This window comes from Gallus gallus, chromosome 14, assembly GCF_016699485.2.
Source record: "Gallus gallus isolate bGalGal1 chromosome 14, bGalGal1.mat.broiler.GRCg7b, whole genome shotgun sequence".
NCBI lineage: Eukaryota > Metazoa > Chordata > Aves > Galliformes > Phasianidae > Gallus > Gallus gallus.
The window spans coordinates 11,058,846-11,083,447 of NC_052545.1; the positions used below are offsets into that span (position 1 = coordinate 11,058,846).

The 24,602-nt window shown below is 37.1% G+C and overlaps 1 protein-coding gene across 47 annotated transcripts in view; it reads right to left on the minus strand.

The window, feature by feature from the left end:
• Positions 1 to 24,602, minus strand: part of RBFOX1 (RNA binding fox-1 homolog 1) — a 748,795-nt gene that overhangs the window by 189,659 nt on the left and 534,534 nt on the right. Inside the window, exon 1 of one of the 47 annotated variants that reach the window (XM_004945342.5) lies at positions 990 to 1,208. The exons of the other annotated variants lie outside the window; for them this stretch is intronic. The gene's annotated coding sequence lies outside the window, so the exon portion shown is untranslated. Of the gene's footprint in view, positions 1 to 989; positions 1,209 to 24,602 lie in introns of those variants that run through there. 47 annotated transcript variants of the gene reach the window in all.

Consider the following 24,602-nt stretch of genomic DNA (forward strand, 5'->3'; position numbering starts at 1 on the left):
TTTCACAAAGAAAAGTACCAACTGTGTGTATAGATACAGATGCAAATATATAAATATTCATAGACGTTAACTGTTTTTTTGTTTGTTTGTTTTTTAATTATATAGCGTGTATATATATATATATATACGTACACACACACACACACACACATATATGCTGCAATGTGTTTCAAAGCTGGAAATCCTTGGGTATTTCACTGTATCGTGCTTAGAATTAACAGCAGCAAATTTCTTTTTCCTACTATATTAATTTGAAAAAAAAAAAAAAAAAAAAAACACCGAACAGCATTGCTTTGACTTCATAACACTAGCAAAACCCAGACAGCTGAAATCCACATGGAACTCCCACTTCCTTTATATAGGCTGGACACCTGACCTGGTCAGCGAATCAAAAGAGAGAACCTTAAGGTATCACATGCACGTGTAAACATTATTGGCACTCACCCTATCAAATTGCTGCTAAAATGCCCTCCATTGGCATACAACTTCCACACTAAAAATAATACTGATCTATTAATTGTAGTTTATCACGATTATTCCACAAAAATCACAAAATGATAGATTTGTGATTATAATAAAAGCTCTTTGCAGCATAATGAGTCTTCTAAGAGCCTTGTGTAAGGAAAAGGAAAAAAAAAAGAGCACCACCAAAAAAAACCCCACAGCTTGTCCAATTAACTATCATTAGCTCCCATTTTCTATCAATTTGCACCCTCTCTATGCAATCAAGGTTTCTAAAGGGCCAATTTTAATTAGTTCAAATAACAAGAAACAATGTTTATCTGTCCATGCAGTGCAGTACTCTGTAGGCAGACACTGCAACACATTTATTGCCTTCTAGGTCAGCATCAGCTGTAGTTTTAGCAGCTGTAGCTAAAGGCAACTGTACTGTAATCAAGCATCACAGGGACATCTTTGCTTTCTCTCCTTTTTTATTTTTATTCTTTCTGCTGCCTTGCTGAATCCCCTATTTTAATATACAAACTCACCCCACTGTGAAGTAAGCCCTTGCAGGGTTGGATAGCCACGAGAATGTTAGTGGCTAGTGGTGAGCTCCATGGAGAGGGAAAAAAAAGAAAAAAAAAGAAATAGAAAAGCTTTTAAAAAAGGCAAAGCGTCAGCGGTATGCGTAAGAGAAGGGAAAAGGGATGGAAAATTAATAATCCAACAGGCAGGTTCCCTCAGTGTTATTAATCATGCTGCTTCTCACAAGCCAGAGAGGAGCTGAGATTTGCACATGGGAGGGGAGGGGAATGTACACTATTGGCCAACAAGCTCATTCCTATACATCTCAGCCAATCCTTCCTACTCCCCCTTCCTTCCCCCCCCCCCCTCCCCCCCTTTTTTTTTTTTTTCCTTCTCTTTCCTTAAGGTACAAATATATCTGAGAAGCAGTTACAAAACCCTGGAAGATGAAAAATCATGCTCCCAGGCTAGGCAACGCTTGGTCCAGTTAATGCACTATAAACTTTATTTGAGCTGACTTCTCATTTGATCCCCTTGTGACAGGGTCAGCGAACGGCAAGCAATTCCATCCCAAATCATGCCATAATCGAATTGCTGCCTATTTCCCGAACCTATAATGAAAAAGGCAACCGAAATAATGCAGGTAATGTTGGCAGCCTCCCCTTGCTGTCGTACATTATTACTGCCGATTGCTTGCCTCCATTTCCCCTGTACTCTAACAATGAATATATTTCACAGCTCACTTGCTTTACTGTGTGGGTGGTATGGCACAGACACCTACATGATATGAAAGAAAATCTAAAACAATAGGGTTTTGTTTCTGTGCACAGCACCTAACAGGCTGCTGGTAGGAAAGGCAATTTTGTCAAACTGCTACAGGAAAAAAAAAACAGGAGACCAGTGAGGCTTAAACAAGACTTTGGGCAGAACGCTCCCAACTCTTCTTTATCTATTTAACCCCAGCGTCACCCCATAATCTACAGAACGATCAAGCATTTATTGACAGTCCTCAAATAAATTAAATTACACTGTCGTTTCTGAAGGATCAAAGTTAGGGTTTCCTACACAAAACGCTTCTTTAGACAGGAACGGCTTCACTGGCAATATACAAATCCTGCAAACACACAAATCAACAGCCTGAAACAGACGCTGAGAACTCGCTTCATTAGAAAGAGGAGCAACTCCTCCAGTTCACTGACACATTACAAGTGCTGATGCCAAATTCGCCAGTCCTTTTCTCACTTGTCCCCTCCCTGAAGTCTCAGTGGGGCACGTGCCCTGGAACGGACCACACCGCTCACACTACTCTCAGTCTGCGTACTGCTGCTGTCCGCCGGCAGCATCGCTGCCTCACTGCAGCTCCAAAACACAGCACAGAGCTGTGCGAAGCAGGCAGCAATCAGGAGGTAATTATGTTTTCAAATGACATACATTAACTGCAATTGTGAGGAATATTCCCTTTGATCCACTGCTAGATGGCATAAATATGACTGTTTATATAACCTTCTACTTTGAATCTTACTTTAAAAGAGTTTGAAGCACAAAGCATAGCAAGTGAAGACTTACGTAATGACCAAAAACTAAACTTAATAAGGACAAAGCAATATTCCAGTGTATTTACCTTAAAAAACGTGCCTGCAACATAAGCCAATGTGTGTAATTGAGACTACAGCAGCATCCTATGCACAACCCACCTGACAGCTTTGAACTTTCGGGAAAGGCTGCACTCACACCTGAATTGCCATCCAGTCCATCGCCAATCCCAGGCAAAGCAGACACCGAACCCAAATGGGAAACCCAGCCCATCTTCTGTCCTGACGCATGGGAACATTTCAGGGCAAACACAGTAACTTTATCTTAAATCAGCATCACATGTTTAGATCAAATTATTTATCTGACACTGACCTAAAGGGAAACAATTACAAAGGCTATCAGATGGAACAATAAGTATTTCAACAACATTTGAGATTACACAGAGTATTTCTACTACCTTAGCACCTTTGGTAATATTTACAATGCTAAACAACATAGTATACTACAGCAGATTCAAATAAGCACAAATTTACTACATGAAAGTGCCTTTCAAAAAGCATAATTTTAATTTTATCTGGATTATAATTGTTAATGAAAAATGTTTTCATTAATTGGCCAGTACCCTCATTTCATTATCTCACACAAGAGAAACAGAGGCTGTAAGGAGGCATTGTAATTTTAAAGTAATGCAATCCCTCATCTGACTGGAATACAATATGAATATTTCACTATCTGAATGACTCTAATTTTTCACTTACTGCTCAGGCAGAACTGATTCAAGACACCATTCTTTTTTTTTTTTTAAGAGAAAAAAAAAGATGCATGGGTTCAAAAGTGCATGCCAACATATGGACATAGAGTAATTCTTTAAAAACTCAGCACTGGAGGCTATGAAGAGCAGATCTTATACAGAAAAAAGATCAATATAAAGAAAAAATTGTTCTAGATGTAATTGAAGTCATACATTTTTACACGACTTCTGCTATACACCCAATTACTGCTATTTATCAAACAGCAGACAACATTGAACCTGGCAGCATAAAAAACAAATTTTACTAAGTCAGGGAAAAAAAGGAAAAAAAAAATCATCAGAAAGGGAAGGAAAAAAGATACAAATAATAAATAATTCAATATTCCTGAGGAAAGCTCTTGCAGAAAAGACCTGACTGATTCAAACATCAGACGTGAGGCTGACAAGAGATATATCGATTTAGACAATTCTATCATTATTATTCCAGCCCGAGTCCTTCAGAAAAGCTGTTCTTTTTGCCCCTGTTTTTATTGCTTTAACTACCACCCTTTTCTCTTATACCTTCCTCTCTTTGAACTTGTACTCATTACAGCTTTAATCTCAGTCTGGGTATAAAACAATAAATAGAAATCCTGGGCTCATTTATCTGAAATGTACGTTCAGTTTTCTTAAGACACAATAGTGGATAATACTATATATATATGTACATATATATACACACACACGCATGCGTGCACACATGTATGGCTTTAATGCTTCCTCAAATTAGGTCATCGCATCTTGAAGTTTCTGATTATGAGAACAGGCCTTCGACTTCATGATTAAATACACAACAGCACTATTCACCTCCAATTTAACTATGCTAAATGTGTCCTTCTGCCAAATTTATCACTGTTTCTAAGTTTACATTGCACGCGCAGGTAAACGATAGCAAAAGTAACCTAGTTTTTAGCTTGTTTTCCTTAACTAAATAGAACTATATTATTGTAGATGTTCTCTAAAAAAAAATCCTTGTAGGTCAACCCAAATCACTAAAATGAAGCTGTATAATTACTGGAAGAAAGCATTCCTCCATTAGGCATCTGCAAGCAGAAGTATTTCTATGCTGTTCGATGTGTTAATTACAACCAGATAGGATATGCCACAGAAAATTAACAGTCTTGCAAAGACATCAGAGGTAAACACACAAAACAGGAGCTGCTTAAGGGTCATGAGAGCAAGTCAATTTTGAAGAAAGATAAAAGAACTGTCATGTATATGATTGCCTATGAAAGAGAAGAGGGCAATCCTGCCTTGTTATCATCAGTTAATTAGGCACTACAGTCAGGCATGCATACACTGCAACATTTGCCATGGTAATCAAATGTATTATTCAAATGTGAAACAAAACAAAAGCAACTGCAACTCTGACAAGGAAGAACACAATTTGCCCACACAAAGGTGCTGAATTAACTTTATATGAGAGTTAAAAGAAAGCTCGGGAATATATTATTTCAACTTTCTCAAATGGCACAACCCTTTAAATCAGACTTAAATTCCAATTCTAAAGCAAATATTCTTTTCCAATTTGATTCACACGCAATGTGATGACCTTTGCAAGCAAAGACGAGGATAATAAAAAGCAATTGATACTGCAGTAGGATCCAGTTATGTCTTTAATATAAACATGACTTGGTGAGACTAACAAATGCACTCTAGACAAGGCATGCTATCTTATGGATAAAAAAAAAGCATATAATGAAGCAATGCACAACATTTTCCCTGACGTGAGCTATACTTACAAAGCAAAACAAACAAAACAAAGAAAAACCTAATAACTAATTTCCAAATAATATGTCAACACAATCTGTTCAGCTGCATTTCGGTCTCACTAAGGTTCACACAGCTACACTGTACCTGTCTTCTTCCATTGGTGCAAAATGGAAGCTTTTGGTCTGCATTTTATTAGACTTGACAGAAAATATCCCATCCTAAGTTCAACAAGAAGTTTAGGATAACAACCAGGGAATGACAGCAAGCTAAAGGTTTCCCATTTTCAATATTAAGCTCCTAGAATATAATGTTTTCAGCTCACCTACATTTTCTTTACACAGGTAAAGATCAACAAGAAAAATCCCAATGGACTTCTTCCAACTTGGTCAGACTTCCTCCCTGTGGTGGTGACTCCTCACCTACAGTGTGTGCTCCCTGCTATCATTAAGGAATGGGAGAGCAGGGGAGACCTCTCTCATTCAAGCTTGTAGAAACACAACAGAGCTGAGAGTATGGAATGACAGTTAAGAGATGCTGTTCCCTGTCTCACTCAATAGGATGGGGCAAAGGACCTGAAAACAGCCAACACGATCAGACATACATACTCTAACATCCCATCTCCCCACGCATCTGAGGTCTCTGCATTTCTCAAGGTTTCCAGTTCTTTGAAAGCAAATGCAGCAAAGGAGCATCTGAAATTATGAATTCCAACTGCATTATAATCCTGCCTCCTCACCTTCTTACAGCACAGAAGCAAGCAAGCAAGAACAGGGACTCCCCAAACCAGCCACAGTCACCCCAACTCTCATCTGTCAAGCAACAACCTGATGCTGAACCTTGACTGAAAAGCAGAACACAGGCTGTCTTGTGTACTTTAGAAAGACCAAAATGTAATCTGTAGTTCCTTGTGCTCATTTTTCAGAATTCTTTTTTTTTTTTTTAACAACTCTGCAGATACGTTTTGACTTTCTATTGCTGTACAATGAGTGAGTAGAGCTTTGTTGTACTTTGCCACAAAACATTCAAAATACATTAAAGCAAAATATTTTTTGTTTCGTGTGCAGGTGCAGTCTAGCTTCAATGATTAAATTATTCTACAAATACCAATAAAAAGAAGTAGTAAAAACACAAAATTATGTGGCAGGGTATTATCTATTAGGTTATTATTCTGAAGACATCTGCCATGGAAAGATATATATCCATAGTGAAAATCAATGCAAACAAAATATATCTAACAAATCTGTTCTTCTTTATTCTCTCTCTTTTTCGATCCTTTATCCCCACACAATATTCTCCAAGTTTGACCATCTCAATCAAGTAGTGGAGTGGAGAATAATATGATACAGAACTCTGTCTTCTGATCACATTAGCCTAACATGGATCACTATGAAACCTCCGTACATCCGCAATCTCAAAGTCTTCAGAGTCCAGGCATACAGTAATCTGTGAGGAAGAAGTAATATCTGTTTCTCCAGCACGGAGATTTTCCTTTAGTCAGTCTGTCACTTCCCATTTCAGTTAACAAAATGTTGAATGCAGCTCATCCTTGGACAAATATCACAGCTTTACAGAGTAGAAAACAGGAGGAATTGTTTCCGAATGGAGATTTAACACAAAAACAGATCTGCAAGAAATTCCACCAACTCCAGGCATACATACACTGTGCTGAAAGATCACAACGCTATATATGCCCTATTTTTCTATGCTTGCTTCTGAAATGCCTAAAATTTAGTTCATACTAAAACAATATTAAAAACATACAAATGAAAACAAAACCAACTTGAGACAATTCCACTTTCCTACCATGCAAACAAATGGGCTTCACTCTTTTCTCTTTTAAATCAATGAAAATGCTTACTCTGATCACACACACAATACGTGACTACTAAATTAGTTAAACATTTATCTTGCTAATACAAACAAGTATGTTTTGATAATCTAGTAATGTGATTATGTCTTGTAGTCAACACAAAAAGCACCTGGACCAGCAAGTGGTGTGGGTACCTACCAAAAAGTTGGCATTCTGCAACACTCACTCTCTTTATATTTCTCATTCCTCTTTATATTTTATTGCATTTACAACTCCCTAACTTGTTTAGCTGGAATTCAAACTGAGAATGAAGTAATTAATTACCCTCTGAGATTCACAGTTCACTGTATTTGTTACTCATTTTACATCCGTGCTGCCTATTGTTTCAGAGCCTCTGGAAACCTCTGGGACCTCTGTCAAGGATTAATAACAGAACGCTCGTCCTCAAGAAGCACATACAGCTGTTTGATATGTAAAGAGACGAATGGCTACATAAGGGAAATCAGTGGTGTTCCTGTCACTCTGAAATTGTTTAAACACGTGAAATGAACCAAAAATCTTTTACCTTTCATATTATTGTACCTGGACAAAAAAAACCCAAAGTAAAATAAAATGAACTAAATCGATGAAAACCTTTCAATTTTCATTTCGCAGTGCAGTTTTTGTGTCTCACACACAGGCTTCTCAGACATTTCTTTGCATCCACCTGAACTTTCTCTGATTTCTGCCTCTATGTGAAAACACATAACTCTTCAGACAAAGTACTGAGTACACACAATTCCCTCACTAATATGCACCTGTCTCACAAATGAAATGCAAGCAGGCATCTTGCACTGCTTCTCAGTAAGCTCTTCCACAGCTTCCAGCCTTGCTCCATCTTGGCAGGCTCTGAGACAGGGCTGTGCACAGCCATGCAGAGGCTCTGCCTCACTCAAGTGCTCTGGACAGAACAAGGATTCCTGAGCCAGGACTCCTCCAGAGGGGACCTGAACACAGGACTGCATCACTGCTACCCGTGGGCACATCAAATAAAACCAAAACAGCGCCTGCCCTTCCTGTGATTACTACATAGCATTAAATGAAAGCCAAATATGAGAGATGGAAGTTGAATACATTATTTCTTCTCCTCAAAAGTAATACCTACACCTACTAATTTCAATGAAGAATTTACAAACTTTTTTCCCCTTTAAAGTAACACTTCAATATGCCTGTTTTTATGTAAGACATTTACAATATTTAATGTACAAATAAATCAGCTATTCACTGCCCTAACTTTCCAATCACTTTTTTGAAACACAACAACAAGAATAAAAAAACCTTAACATGAACTTTTAAAAGCAAAGCATGAAAACATTTTTATCAAGTAATTGTTGACATAGGTTTTCATTTTAAAACATTTAACTGGAACAGAATGGGCTTTGCAAATGGTTTTTTCCCATGCAAGAAAAAAACCATGCCTTTGGAAACATAACCCATCTGTATCAGGTACAATTATCTACAAACAAAGCTGGGCTCCCATATCTGCGTGATCCACAAATGCCAATTAAATATTCTGTAGAAGATCTTTATTCTATATAGCTTTTTTTTTTTTTTTTTTTCTGGCTCACATGAGAGTTTAACAGCTCCAATACTCCTTTCAGAGTCTCAGCATTGTAACATTTCTTACTGATGTACAACATAAGAACTGATTTTCAAGAATAAGGGTCAACACGATGCACAGCATTATTCTCATCAACCCAATTTAACATTTCAGCCCCTTAATTTTAAGACATTGCAGTCTTATCATTTTTCTCCACGCTTTAATTTGTTTGATTATTAGGCAAATACCATATCAAAGCGGTGAGACTAAAGAGAAATTTCACACTCTTCAACTTCAGTGAGGAATGCCCACCAGCAACAAACCGAACACAATCCAACCTTGAATTTCTCAGGCTCCTCTGAGTCCCAAAGAAGCAGGTAGGTGGTGCTTAGAGAAATACAGATGTCTGGGAAGACTCAGTGCATTATGAGAAGCTTTTATTTCACATAACCATTATTTCCTGATTATGGCAGTGTCACATGGCATTTTTCCTACATCACTAGGAAAAAAACACAACACTTTGGGATTTTAACAATCTCTCTCAATGTGTAAAATAAATTAAACATGCAGTACTATGCATTATCTTTCAATGCGATTGTGCTCCGAATGGGTATGGATATGATTACAGTATTAGCTTCTCCTCTTTTGCATTTAGAACATTTTTTTCCCTGCTCACACTGATAGAATAAATAAATAATAATAAAAAAGGTATCCTCAATCCACTAAAATAAATACTTCTGTTATATTCTGTTGCTTCAACAATGAATAAAGCAACCATGCAGGTTTATAATATCAATTCACAGGGCTCTTTCTGCTTCAGTGAACTGTTACTGAAAGGTTCAGAACAAAGCTACAGGCAGATCGGACAAAGCTGCTGTAACAGGATTTACATTATACTCAAACTGATAAGACCACATCAGAGGACTGCTCAATCTTCAGTACCTTTGATTGGAATAGCACAAGGGCTGTGAGTATTTTGGCTCTGAGCACCTGATCATAGCATCTGTATTACACCTACTAGCTTCAGTGTAGATCTAATCTTACACTGGTAAGATAATTTATGCTTCCTCTTTTCCTTTCCTACCTCTCCGTCAAACCCCTTTGGATGGCAATAAAATGGGAGTGCAGGAAAGCTACAGTAATACTGAATAATCTCTTACATGTGCACTTAGGAAAAGGAACTCAGTGCTCATATATTAACATTTTTCAATATCTGTATTTACAGTAGCTAAAATTTTCTCAACTCAAATAAGTGATTGCTTGCTTTTTGGTGGAGGGAGGGAAACAGAATGAGGAAGACCATATCCCAAAGGTAGGCAATCTTAATTCTCAAAATATAATTAAATGCTACCAGGTGAATTCACTGCCATGGATTCCTTAGAGGAAATGACTTCTCTTGTGCAGACTGAGTAGACACATTTCTGAATCCATTCCTGTATAAAGTAACTGCTACTTGTCATTTTTTTCCCTTCCTTATCTCCCACCACAATTATCTTTTCAATCCACACTGATTATGCCAGACTAACCCCAAATAATCTTTTTATTTCATCTTTGCATTCAGTAAACATTCTAATAGAAACTGTTTGTGCACGGCAATAAATTCTAGGCTTTAGTTACACAAAGCAAAAAAATCCAACATAGCATATATGGAACTTAATGCTACCACAAGTGATTACTCATTACTAGCTACAACGCTAATCCCTAGAAGTTCCTTGCCCAATGCAATAGCTAATACAGGGCTTTTTTGCTCTTTTTTTTTTTCCCATCCCCAGCACCAGCAGACATTGATTATACCTTTCCTGGCAACCGATACTGCACAGTCCATGATCCGCTCTTTTTGACTTAAACCATGCTAATACTTGAGCAACAGTTCAAAAATAAGTATTGCAATTAAAATGCACATTGCTTTTCATGTCAAAGGCACAATGGCTGAACTCACCAGGGAGGCAGGATAGAAACTGCTCTGCGCCAAGTCTCTGAATTGATTCCTGCTGCTCTGAGTGCTGTTTGCTTGAGCATTTTGTGCTGCACTGTTGTGATCAGTCACAAGTTTGGGGCTCTTATTACCTCAAGCAAACCCTGGCTTTTGGAAGCAAATTCTCTTCCCAGAAAAACCTGAAACACAGCTGACTTGTGATATACAAAGCTCCCGACTCAGCAAGATGAAAAGCAAACAAAGGAAAGAAACATCTTCATCAAAGTTATTAAAAATAAAGCACTCATTGCAACTTCAGTTGTTACGTTAAAAAAAACAACAAATTATAAATCCAAATTAAATTAAAACTTCGACAGTTTGAATATATCATGAGAAAATAAAAAATACTTCGTCACCCAAAATTAAGGAAGCAACAGAGTGGAGCACTTCCATGCCTTTAACGAGTAATCATAGACTTGCGTTTATTATTCCCACACAGTATGTAAACAAATAGTGATGTGCATTTTTAAGAACATGGTATCCATAAATGACATCACTCTTCCTACCACATTTTTTCTTCCTAGTATTTACTTATTAAGAAGTAAGCGTGCACCTAATCAGTTGAGGGAAGATGCCCCTACTTCTGAAAAGCTGTTTTCATGACTGTTGCACACACATTCCAAGCAACTTGTACTTAAGCTGTAAACTTTGCTTTGGCTACATGTTCTTTGGCAGCACCTGGTGGAGTTTGGATAAAACTACAATAAAACCACAGAAGAAAAGTTACTACAGCTGCAGTGCTTTTTATATACATCCTTCTCATGAAGCCACTTCTCTAAAACATTCAAGAAGTAGGAATTTCAAGTTAACACAAAAACAGATCATTTCTTAGATTTTACAATACATCAGTGGGTATTTGTGTAGCACCACCACGGTGTAACCGCAGTGCCCAGCCTTGAGGTCAGTATTCAAATGGCTTTTCACTCTCCTACCATTAAAAAAAAAAAAGTAAAAAAAAAAAAATACAATCCCTACCATAATAAAACATGGAAGAAGAAGATTTGATATTTACTATAAATCCAACTGTCACCATCAGCAAAGGATAATGTCAAATAAACCGATATCTGTATGCAAAAAAATACAATGAAACAACAAATGTTTTTCAAGAATCTTTAGAGAAAGCATCATTATTGTCCTCACCTCTTATTGCCCTCACCTCCCTGTCAACGACCAGTAAAATCTTTTCCATTTAGTCATTAGGAAACCGCAATCATTCACACTAATCAGAGAGCTAGTAGGTAATTAGATATTATCTGCTTTCAGTGTTGAGCTTCTAAATTATAACGTTCTATCAGAAAGTATTCACATGGGGGATGGGAAGGGGACATCTTCTCAAAGTAACGGTATAGGAAGTACTTAGCGTTTTGAGAGCCGGTGGCTGTCAAATTAGTCTCATTTGAAATACTGTAATTAACAGAAGGGAGCCTTACATACTTATCACAGTTAGCCACTCGCATTCAAATCATGCTGAAGAGTTTTGAAGTCCAGAAATATCTTTTTTTCCAATCCCACAGCACAGAAACTCAGCAACACTTTACCCCAACAACTGCCTTTAAAAAGCATTTGTGATTTATTTTCTCTTTGTAGACTTGAGGAATAAACTAATGAAATAAAAGTACTGACACAGGTGAGATCATCTTTTACTGAATAATTTTAACTTACTAAAATCAACCTTAAAAGAAAATTCCAGTAAGTAAAACTAACAGCCAATACTTACTTTTCCACCTGTTTCTTCCAATGAAAACAGCATAATATTTTTAAGCTTATGAGGACATCTTTCCCTACACAATTTGGTTCTGAGATGTCAAAGTTTTCGTCAGGCAGCACTCAAAATGCAGTGTGAGATTAGCGTAGGACCACAGGTACTGAATTACCTTGAGCACCACTCGTCTTTCCCATCCACCTTTGATGCACTAATTTTGCAAACAGTTAATGCTGGATGCTGAAATCTAATCCAAGATGAGAGATGTATGGCAATGGGTCACTAGAAGACTACTGAGATACAGAGTTCTCTAATAAACATTGTCCATTTTAAATTAGGCTGTTTGTTAACAACAGAACCACTTTTACTTCCTCTTATGCCTATCACCTGAGGACTACAAAGCTCTTTACAGATATTAAACTGAACCTCACAGACCTGACAGCTCTGATGAAAGATATGTGCATCACCAGACCCACCACTAAAACGGTGTTACCTGTCAGGCGAGGCACAGGTGCACAAGGATAGGTACAATTGGTTTTGAGAAAAAACAAAGGGAAAATGTTCATCCTGTCCAAAAAAGAAAAAAGGAAACAAAGAAAGGGAACGAAGGAAGGGAAAAAAAGGGAAAACCTAAAATTGTAAGGTACACTTCAGTGTCATAGTATTGGACTTTAATGTCTCCAAACCAAAAGCAGACCCAACTTCAGCTTCCTGCCAGTAACAAGAAGCTCAGACAAGTCTTCTTGCATGTTTTCTGTTCTGCTGAAAAGTTTGCAAAGCTAACATTAACCCAAGATGCTCAAAATCTAGACACAACCAGATTAATTTCAGATTTTTGAGCTGGTACTGTTTCTCTAGAGAACGCTCTGCAGAGCACTACAATACATATTTAGAACAGATTTCAATCTGCACAACTGCACATTTCTACATACTTCCAATATTAGAAAAAGATACCTCTTCACATTTTATAAATCAGGATCTTGCCAACCTCAGACACACTCTTCGACTAACATTTTTAAGGCTTTTTCATGTGTGCGTGTGTGCGTTCTTGATTCAACAATCTTAAGATGTTTTTCTAACTTCTCGATGGCATTATAACTTCTTTTTCTTTTAATGAACAAGGCTGGTGAAATTTAGAGCATGCACATGTTTCCTTTACTGTAGATCTGCAGTCAGGGAAAAAGAAGAAAGGCAGGAGATAAAAGGTCCAGCAACTGGAGTTCAAGATCCAATTTCTTTAAATGCATTTACTCGAAGGCTCTAAAAGCCATGTTATAGTTTAATCTTCCCCAAACCATTCAGTTTCTGCTAGATTTAGCACTTTTGTCCCCTTGTATTCACAGACTTCATATAGCTTCTCCCAGGCTGGCAGGCCAACATATTAGAAATAAAATGCAATTCTGGTATCTGACACTTCAATTTAGCTTCTTCAGTAGCAAAGATCATCAACTGCACTGCTTTCTCCCATGACAGAAGATCACCTAAATATCACTTAACTGATGAGAGCTCTGTTGGTAATGCATACACTGTCTCCCCACTACATTACCACCACACTGCCTAGAACAAAAATCAATTTTTAATTGACTGGATTATTTGAGGAATGTGGTCCATCCGCTGTACAGCGCTGATAGATCCTCCTAGTTTTCCTGTCAGCAAAGACTGTAAAATCTCAAGCATCTTCAATACAGTAATTCACAGATTCATCCAGAAACCACATGAATAGAACAACATTACAGTTTTTCAGCATTACTTCTCCGTTATTCTCTTTTCTGGCTAGCAAAGCTAGGTCTACAAAACACAGTGCAAGTGAAACAGTAACGATACAGAAAGATGAGGAGGTCAGGACCAACATGACAATCACGCAAAGGATGCAAATGGATAAGGAACTTGAAAAATTCCTTTCAAGTTTGACACTGAAAAATCCCAGAACAATCTGCAATACCCCAGCAGCAACCAAAACATTATTACTGTTCTCTTCAGTTATCACGGCTGCTCAAGACACAAACCCAAGCAGGAAAGGCAAAAGGCTGACATTAAACGGAAACATACAAATGAAAAAATATCATTTTATCAGCAAATACTGCAGTAAGCCATTTCTATGGCACACGGTAAGGTATTCATCGACTATCTTGTACAGATACTATAAACATTTTGGTCATTTCAAGAAGTTTGCTGACAGGTTTCTTATGTAATTTCACTCTCCCTTTCTTATTGCTGAAAAAAAAAGAGAGCTGCACTGAAGAGTGTACTAAACAGAAAATTCTAGCCTTGTACTGCAGCTGGTTCCAGCATACTCAAGTACCAAATGCTGCATGGTACTCACATCAGTTTTAATTGACTCATTCTAAACAGTGGTGAAATTTCTATAATTAGCCAAGTTCCATAAATCACAGATTAAACATGCTGCTTTCTCATCAACAACAACAACAAAGACACATTTAAGCTCATGAAGTTTGTGTCTCATCTCACAAAGGTCCAAAACATTTATTTATCTACAAGCACATGCAGAAAATACCGACTCAACAGTCAGCACGATAATAGTAGGTTTTTTTTTTTTTTTCTTTTTTCTTTTTCCCCAGGCTATGTATGACTTCATGAAAGTATCAACAGTTTTGGTGCTTTACAGTAACATTACAGAGTACCATCATTGGCATTTTATTCTGTAGTCTGCTGGACCACCCTCAGCCAACGCAACTGTGGTTCAGGAACTCAGTTCAGTTCTCTCCAGGGCTACTGCACAGCGCCTTCTGCAGTCCAGGAGTTAGAGAGACACACTGCCTGGTTTAGGCTAAATCTGACCGTAAACAATGTGCCAGCTGCACTTTGGACCAGGTCAGCATCTCCACCCCCTGTTGGAATGGTATTCCTGACACAGTGCTAAAATTGGAAAAGCCAGATTCCTTGGATCCTCAAACATGCCCCTCATCTTTAGTGTCAAAATTCACAGATTCTGGAACTTGATACAGAAAACTCTCTTCGACCTCAACAACAAATCCAAATCCTGTTTTCTCAGAGCTCCATCTATTTGCATGCTTCTCCATGAACTCCAAAGGTAAAAAGAAAAAAAAGAACAAAGTATTTCAACAGATAAGTTTTTTTGTTTACTCCCTAGCAATTCACGTCAGTAACAGACCTCAAATGCAATCAGATGTCAGATAAAAACAAGTCACTTGCAAATGTGAGAAAAAATCCAGGACTGAATATTTCAACAATTGCCAATCAGGATTCCAAAAGAAAAAAGTATTTAAAACTGAATTTACACATTGAAACAAGACAAAAAAGAAAAACAGAAAAAAAGAAAAAAAAAGAAAATAATTACTTTAGAATACCTGTCAATAATTAGAGAAGTTAGAATAGGCTCTTCCACCTCACATTTCAGAATCAGGAACATGCTTATGGTCCTGGTTGAAAGCTATTTCATAGGCTCCTGATGCCCACTTCCAACCACTTATACCTTCATCCAAATACTCCTGAACTGCTACAGCCCTGAAAGCACCCTGAGTACAATGACTATGCTGTCAGGACACGTTATATTTAGTAGGGCATGTCAAATTTCTATTACTGTCTTTTAAATATATTTTGAAAAGCATTCTGTGATTCTAGAAATACCACTTAACATCTAGTAATCCAAGAAGGAATCTTCCTCATCTATGTCTGAGAAACAGACTGGACATTTCTGTTTTCCTGTTCACATGAAAGCAAAGGACAAGGCGTATAGCTCAGATTCAATTGCGGCTTCCCCCATGTGATGTCAGGAATTAATTCAGCTTCTTAGTTTCAGCTGCAGCCGCATGAGCCACTGAAATCTATGGTTTCTATAGCACACGCTCACAGGAAAACAGTTTCCTTCGCACTGATAGGCAGCGAGGAAATCCCTGAATATTTTCTAGATATCTGCACGACTGCCTTCTGTCAGCCTATGTGCATCTAGTTTTTAAAGCTGAAGGCTTCTGGGCAGCCTGCATGGCTTTTTCCTAAGACTACATGAATCATACAGATATGTATGCATATAAATTCGTTTATCATCATCTCCTTAATACAAAATATAAAAATAAAACCATACTTGAAACCTTAAGTACTTTATTATTGAAACTAATTTGAGTAATTTGTGATTTAGAGTTTCTTAACAGTAGCTTTTTTAACTCATCTTCACAGCAGACCTTTTCGTTTAAATTCCCACATCTAACTGTGAAAAAATGATACTTAGAAAAATGGTTTATAAAATAAACATCAACTTTGTCAAATGCTATATATGGCTAGGCAAGTTCCCTCATGAGCATCACTCTTGAAGTTGCTGTCCCATTAACACTGCATACTTGGATACCACAGTTCAGCTTTGGCAAATTCACAGCATGGTGCAGCAGTCTAAACCATTTAAAAGCCAGTCCGTGTATTGTGGAAGATTACATTCAAGTGCTTGTTCATTGCTGGTCACAGTAATAGAAAAGTTGTTTTGTTTTGGTTTTGTCTAAATGAGCTGAAATTTAGCTCAAATATAACTCTGACCGAGAGTACCCTGCGGATGAATTCATAGTGCAAAAAACTACAATCTCAGTTTAATAAGAAAAGCAATAATATGCTACTCTTACACAGTATATTCCTTCTATTAGCACTGTTTAACAAATCAAGAAAATAAAACTATGGATAGGTGGAAATTAACATTTTCAAATACGACTTGTTTTTCTGCACCATACTTCATGTTCCAAAGCCAAGGCTCTGTGCCTAACACAGAGCATGGCACCCAACTGTTCAGACATCTAAAAAACCACAAGATTTCCCCCCAGAGAAAAGGGAAAAACAGTGAAATATCCCCAATATTTTTGGTCTCCTGACGGTTTACCTTTGGACTTTAGAAATAAACAAACAGACAACAAAAACACCAACTCCCAGACTGTGCTGGTGAGCGAGCAGTGGCACAGGCTGTGCAGATGCACTGTGGAAACTCCTATTATAGAGACGTTCAAGATGCCCAGACATCATCCTGGCAACACGACCTAGTGGCCCTGCTTGAGAAAATGGACCCAAAGGTCCCTTCCAATCTCTGTCATTCTGTGATTCTCAGAAACCTTGATGTTTTTTTCCTCTCTCAGATGAGCACAATTAGCCCAAATGAAGAAATCAAGTAACTTCCCCACAGACCAATGATAAACATAGTTGACTACTGGCACGATTACTTCCATAACATGAACCATACTATACAGATGGACAGACAACAAAGTCTGCACATCAGAAATGAACGGCGCATCACTGAATGATGATCCAGAGACTGACAGCAGTGTTCAAACACTTTGTTAACATGCAGTTAGCAGACTTCAGTATATTCTTTAGTTATCTGTGTAGGATTCCACCCCCAAAGGTGGTTTTCTGTCCACTGAAAGATGTGAATAAAAAAAAAATTTAGTAAATTGTCTTCCTCTGTACTCATTTTTACTTGATTCTAAGACATCACCTTTTGCATCATTTGTAGGTTACAGGATAGACTTCACAAGTGTTGTTTACAGTGTTTCAAAATCCTACACGTTGCAGAGAATTTAGCACATTCGTACCAGCAAAGGACTCTTTGCACAAATTCTGAGCTAGCAGAATATCTGGAATTTTCATTTTCCAACTTTTTTCAAATTTGAATTTTCTGCATACTTTCTTTCTTTGTATTATGTGTTCAAATCACTTCTATTTCACAGTTTTCTAAAAGGCTGCTTCAAACAAGTAATGATGAACATCAGTATCTCCCTCTGGCTCCTTTCTGCCTGTACTCAGGCTTTTTAATTCACACACTCCTTTGACCTATTTTACTTACTTTCTATTTCATTGTTTCTGATAGCAAGTTTACTTCCATCCTTGGTGTACAGAGCTGTAATTCTTTCATCTCATTCCAAATACTTTTTTTTTTTTTCTTTAGCTGTGGTCCCAAACAGGGACATAGTTCTTTTCCATCATCTTTCTGCTTCACACTACAAAACCTTAAAAATTTAGTTTAAGCATATATACGGGTAGAAGTATTTAGTGCAATGTAGACATTTATTCTTCTCTATTTCAAACATTCACTTAATAATGCTAGCCTATTAATCTGTTGAACGCTAGGTACAGGACAATGTGCAGACACCTGATTTTACCCAAAGGAAAACAAAACAATTTCCAAAACCCCATCACTTACTACAGCTCTCTGTTGATATTTCAGAACACATTTGTCCCTTGGATATATTCAGAAAGCATTCTGCAAGACTACAAATGCATCTTTTTAATAACAGCAGCACATAATTCTTCAATGCTACACAGATATGAAAGTGCAAATGTTTCTTCTATCCCCAAAACACAGGTAATAAGCCTTTGTCTTTGCTTTTTTTCATTTCTGCTTGCTTTAAGCATTTACCTTAATGAGCTTTGTTTCTCCGTACCTCTGAAGATTAGTATTCTGCCCGACAAAACAATTTATTGCCCAAAATGTTACTACCGCCGATAAAATCTTCGCTGCTCCAATACTTCTGGCTTGACAGCTAATACCCTAATGTTTCATTTACAGCTGAACAAAGCAGCTTATCTCTACTAAAAGGGGAATTAGTTAGTAGTAAGAAATAATTTCAATCATCTGTTCTGCTTCCAAAGTAAAGTGATGACTTGTGCATTCTTGCTTCTATCTGATGACAGGTATGTTGCAGTTCTTGGAATACAGAACAGGTCTGTCACATAAGCTTTGTAATTTGTACAATAGAGCTACACGGATTAGGGAAGAGTCAGGTCTTTGCTGTCAAAAAATCTGCAATCAGCAGTGTGCGGCAGTCAGCACTTTTACTTCACGGATAGGGCACTGAGTCAAGGGAAAAAAAAAAATCAGTTCTGATCAATAAATAGCTTCATTTTGAAGCTGCAGCTCCTTGTAACATTCCAGCAAGTATATGGATAGATGAAAACCCCTATTAATAACAGAACAGATCTGTTGACCAAGTCATACTTTAAGGACTGTCCTGCCCCAAAAGAGATTTGATCATCGCTTCATTATATAAATACCTAATTATCTAATTACTAGAATAGTAACCTCATTCTTGAATTTGCTTATTGGACACCACAGTTTTAGACAGTACAATACTTAATAGCTAATGTCTTAATTCAGCACCAGCTTTATTAGGAGAAATGTGCAGATTTCAGGTGACACTGACAAAAATGTCATGGATAGAGGAGACAGATGCATTAGATTAAAACAGTAATACCAGAAAATGGGCCAAAATTTAAATAATCCTTCAGTGTTGTCCAGAAAGATGTTACACATCAGTCTGATGATAATTTCAGATATACATATGAATTTTCCGTGAAGTCAAAGATGCTGACTTTGTTCAGCTTGATATTCTAAGTTGTAACGACCTTGTTACCCATACATACTGGACCTGCCTCAACACTGCAAAATTCGCTTAAGCACAAGTGGATTACTGAGGGAAAATGCTGCAATAATTTTAAGTGCCACAAAATAAAATACATTTCAATTGATTACAGCACCGTGGCTTTTGTCACTTCCTGCTTAGAAATTTAAGAAGAAAGCCTAGGCTAGAAACAAGAAGGCCCAGTGCTAAGGGAGTTGTCAACATTTAAATGGACAGTACTATTGACTGCAAAGTTCTACATCCCCCCCCCCTTTTTTTTTTATTTAATTTTTTTTAGGTAACATTTCTTTTCATGCAAATTGTAATTTATTTGTTTGATAGGAAACCTTCACTTCAACCCAACAGACAAAGGAAGTAGGAAGCTTTATGAAGCCTAGAAAGGAAGTATTAATTCCTGAATATCGTCCTAGCTGTTCTTCAACCTTTAGCTTGTATGCCTACATATATCTCAATACATGACACTAGCAAATGCTCCCTGTCTTCTGAGATTTAGATATAATGAATATATAGGTAAACATACATCATAATATATATTCAGATGTGCTAATGAAAATAAATATGGTAGAGTGCTTTCAGTTCATATGAAATATCTAGGTATACATTGGCACTACACTATGCAACTTGAATGATAGTTCAAAGTGTTTAGATAGCTGATGGCTTAACAGGACTAATTGTTCAAAAAAATGCAAGGTGGGCAACGCAAAGGATCTGTTGTGCAGCATAACTTCAGGACCACTAGAATTAATGCAAGGATATGAAAATATATCTACACAAGGCTAAGTTCTGGGGTTCCTTCTCACTGGAACCTTATTTAAAATTACAAAAAGGCTTTGTGAATGAATATTATCAAATATGATTCTACAGAATCTTGAAGGTGAAATGGAGTCAGGTTGGATTTTTCCCATAATTTATGACAGTAATGACAATGTCTGCACACACAGAACCGTAAGTCTTACGTTTGGCCTGAAGTTGCTGTATTTTCAGTGGACCATGCTGTTCTTTTGAAAATAGTATTAATTCACTGATGCACTCATTAAAAATGTAAGCACAAAGCTATACAGAGCTTTAACTCCTAGGACAAAAGAGGCATCAAGCCATTTCTTGACTGAGATTTTAATTCTGAAATTAATTTTTTGTGCACAATGTGTTCTTGAAAAGTTAATTACAAGTATGATGTTACACGTGAAAAATTCATACATGCAGTTGATTCTGCACGCAGCAGAAGGGTCTTTATATAGTGTGATATTTGACATTTAGAATAGTTTCAAAATATATCAGTTTTTTCTCTCTGCACTTATTAGCAATTTTAAAAATATATGAATTTGACAGCATGTACAGAAAGATGTGGAAAATATCCATTTGCTGCACACTCTGTCAGTTCAATTGTACCTAAATGCTTAAGAAAACGAAAAAATGGTAAACATGTGGACTGCATTCAATGACTGCGGTCACTTCTGTTATTTTTTTCCACCTCAACACACATTGTGTCAGCTGCATTTCCAATTAACCCTCCCCTGAAATAAGGCAACTCGACACAGTCTGTCATTTTATTTTATACTGATACAGAATTTAATTCCTCCATCACATAATAAGATGGGCTATTTGTATTTGTGCAGAACCCTAAACCTCACAGTCAGCATCACAAACTGACTGGTGCGTCCTCCAAGACTTGAAGCCACTGATCGTCCAAATGGTGTAAATTTCAAAGTAAGATTTTTCCATGCATAAAAGATAAGGTTCAGAAAAAGTATCACTATCACCAAGGAAAGGTAGTAACAAGCGTGCATTACTGAATAGGAAAATGCATTTCCTATTATTCATGCACAAATTTAGCAGGTTAATCCCATCAACTGCAGGGATTTTGGCAGTAGAAAATGCCAGAGCATCTGTGACTTTGACTTTTCTTGGAAAGAAAGCAGAAATTGAAGGTAATTCCTAAATCAGTGAGTCCAGCACATGGACTAATTCTCACTAATAAACTTCAGTTTATTACTCTCTCTTACAATTTAGTAATTATCTCACCTGCCCCACTCCATGCTGAACCTGAACTCCTGTTACTCGCTGATGTGAACTCACCAATTTGGCTATTTAAAGGTTCTTTACTATTTCCCCTCAAATGACGATAGACAGCATATCTCTGCCAATATAACTTTTTAACAGGGGTGTGGACAGCATTTTGAGCTGCTTAACTCAATGTACAAAGAGAGGAAACATATTTCCTCTTCTCAAGTTTTTTTGTTTGAGGGTTTTTTTGGTTGTCGTTTTTGCTTGACTAAACAAGCCGAGCTCTTCTCCAACAGTATGATCAATACTCCATCCCCCTTTATCCTGCAGGATCTTGTCTATAACTATTGTATTCTGCACACATTCTCCATGATCATGAATAGCCATGTTTGTACTCAATACTGTAAAAACGCTTATTGTATCTGTTCATAAGGTTTTGATGTCTTTCTTTTTTTTTAAGATATCTGAATCACAGACACTCATTCTATTTCCACATAGCACACAGAGGTGTTTCATCCACGTTACTTCCAACTGATGGGATCTCACTCTGTAACACAAGGCTTTGTCACTAACTACTGGATCTCAAGGGTTATATTAGCAGTTATATTAGCAGTACATTAGCAATTTCTACTGTTCCAGACTTTTCGAAGTCCAGACTTTTCTTCATACATTTTGATCCTTCTCTGGTTAGAATTGGGTAATTGTGCCTTTCACAGATTTAATAAACGTACCTTTCATTCCTTATGGCAGATACCTCATCAAAAATTTATACACGGTAACTGTAGATTAATGATTACTGCAGAAACTGTGTATGGACAAAAAAAAAAAAAAAAAACACCACAGTAAACAGTGATGCCCTGAAACCCAAAACTTAAGGAAAAATAAAGAGGAGAATTTTCTTGCTAGTTTTTGAAGGGAAGAGTGATAGATATAAAGAGGAAGAGCATGATTCTTCATCTATTTTTGCACATCTGCAGCTTGGGATTTCATGTAACTTAGGAAAAGTCTTGGACAGATTTCAGTAAATTTAGTAAAGGGATTCAAATTAAGTACGTTTAGCACTTGAGGTCACATCTTCCAGGTCACCTGTGATGACCTAGAGAGTTGAAAGATCTGCTCTTCAGACCATATAAAATGTTGCCCTTTGTCAATTATTATACTATTATAATTCTAATCAATACTGCCAATATTGTACTACTAGAATGGAAGGCCCAACTGACATGACAACATTTGGGGCCTGCAAGCAATTTCTGAACATTCAAAGTGATTTTCATCACCTTAATGTTAAATTTTAAGCAGTTCTGTGAAATACTTATGTTTCTCTGAGAACTTTTGATCAATCATAAAACTATCATCAAGCAGCTATGACACAAGCAATATCGCTCACAAATGCATCTCACTGACTAACATGAAACCACATGAGATTTCAAACACGTGGCTTACTGTATTATTCGGGAAGGATATGTAGGAGTCTGTACAACTCGTGGTCAATTACTGTTAGTACTGTAAGTAGCAAGTCAATGTAAACAGTGAAAGGCTGTAAGAAAAGCTTCAAATAAATAAAATGTACCTGGACAGACAGACCAAAGTGTAAAATCCCACTTTCTAAAAGTGACTGGTTCAGATGAAATGTTTCCAAAATAATACTTTGCTGGCATACTAAGTAAATGCATATATATAACCATGTTCTTCTAGTTTCTTTTTTTCACTCCACTTTCTACAGACACTGTTTTAGTCTGCCCTGCATACCTTCCCTTCTGCTCCCATTTCAGCGGAAGTAGCCTCAATTCAGCTTCTCACAGTACTGTTCAGCTGTTTTCAAGAGCAAGCTCTAACCTCACAGTTAAGTCCTGAATACCTGGTCAGCATTTAAAACCAGAGGACTCTTACAGGTAGTTTTAAAAGGCATTTGCCAAACACATGCAGCTGCAGTGGTACCACAGGTTTGCTTCATCAGCAAGCTCCTAAGTCTGACCAGAATGGAATACCCACACAAAAAGGTCTGCAGTTTCATTTCCAAACCCATCCCACATTTTATGGCTCCTGCCGCAGAGCATTGCTGTGACAGCCAGCCAGGAGGATCTCGTACGTGAGCAGCAAGCTTACTGCATGCAGGTCACTGATTATGCTACCGATTTTATATTACTATCAGTGGCACTCAAGAAGCATGAAGAAGCATGATGAAGGTTAAAAGCACCATAACCTATAACTTCTCCTCTATCAAGCACCTTTGTCATTGCAACACATTAATAAGAAAGTAAAAAAAACATTACACAACAGCACTTAGGATAAAACAATTTGCAAATGGTCCGTCAGCTGTCTGCCTGCCTTTCCTTCTTTAAGAGACCAGCAATTAGAACCAGCCACAACTGATTCCTTTCTTGTGAGAATCTCCTAAAACTTACAGTTCATGAATATCAGCACTCCAATAAACCCAGCAACAGTGACAAAGTGTATACATTCCAGATAATAGTACAAAACCTAGCAGTAAAATTAGAAACCATTACTTCTGTGATATAAGTGGTTTTTCAAAAATCAATAAAATTATGAACGCTCTGTACAGCTCATGTGAATCTCGTGCTGCAAATTCATTCCAATGAATTATTTATTACGTATATTGCTTTTGTTTTATCATCATGAAATGCGGGTATCTTAAGTAAAAATACCTAAAGTAAACTTAAGAGATTTGGGAGGCTTACAGCTCCTCGACTCAATTGTATTACATGTCTATACCACTTTAGTCTGAAGTGGTAATTACGCATCATTTTGTTAGAGCTTCTCAGCAACGCTCTGAAATCCTTGGCATTCAGTGTGTTCCCGTTTTATCATTTGTACACATTTTCATTTTACTTATGTAGTTTAAGATATGTCAATAAGCACATGAACTTTACATTTTATAATCACTAACAATCAAAAAACCCTTTTTTTTCCCCCCATAATCAGTAAATTAATCATCCATTGTGCCTGAATTCACAGGCTATAAACTGTAGGAAATACCGCTACTTTCTAACATTATATTATCTATAGACAGGAGAACTGTCAGTGTTTAATATATGTTAACAAGAATGCCAAGCACTTACGTTTAATTAAAGCTATACATCATTCTAGATAATTAGTAATAATTAAGAAGAATTACCACCCTAAATAACGCAAATAG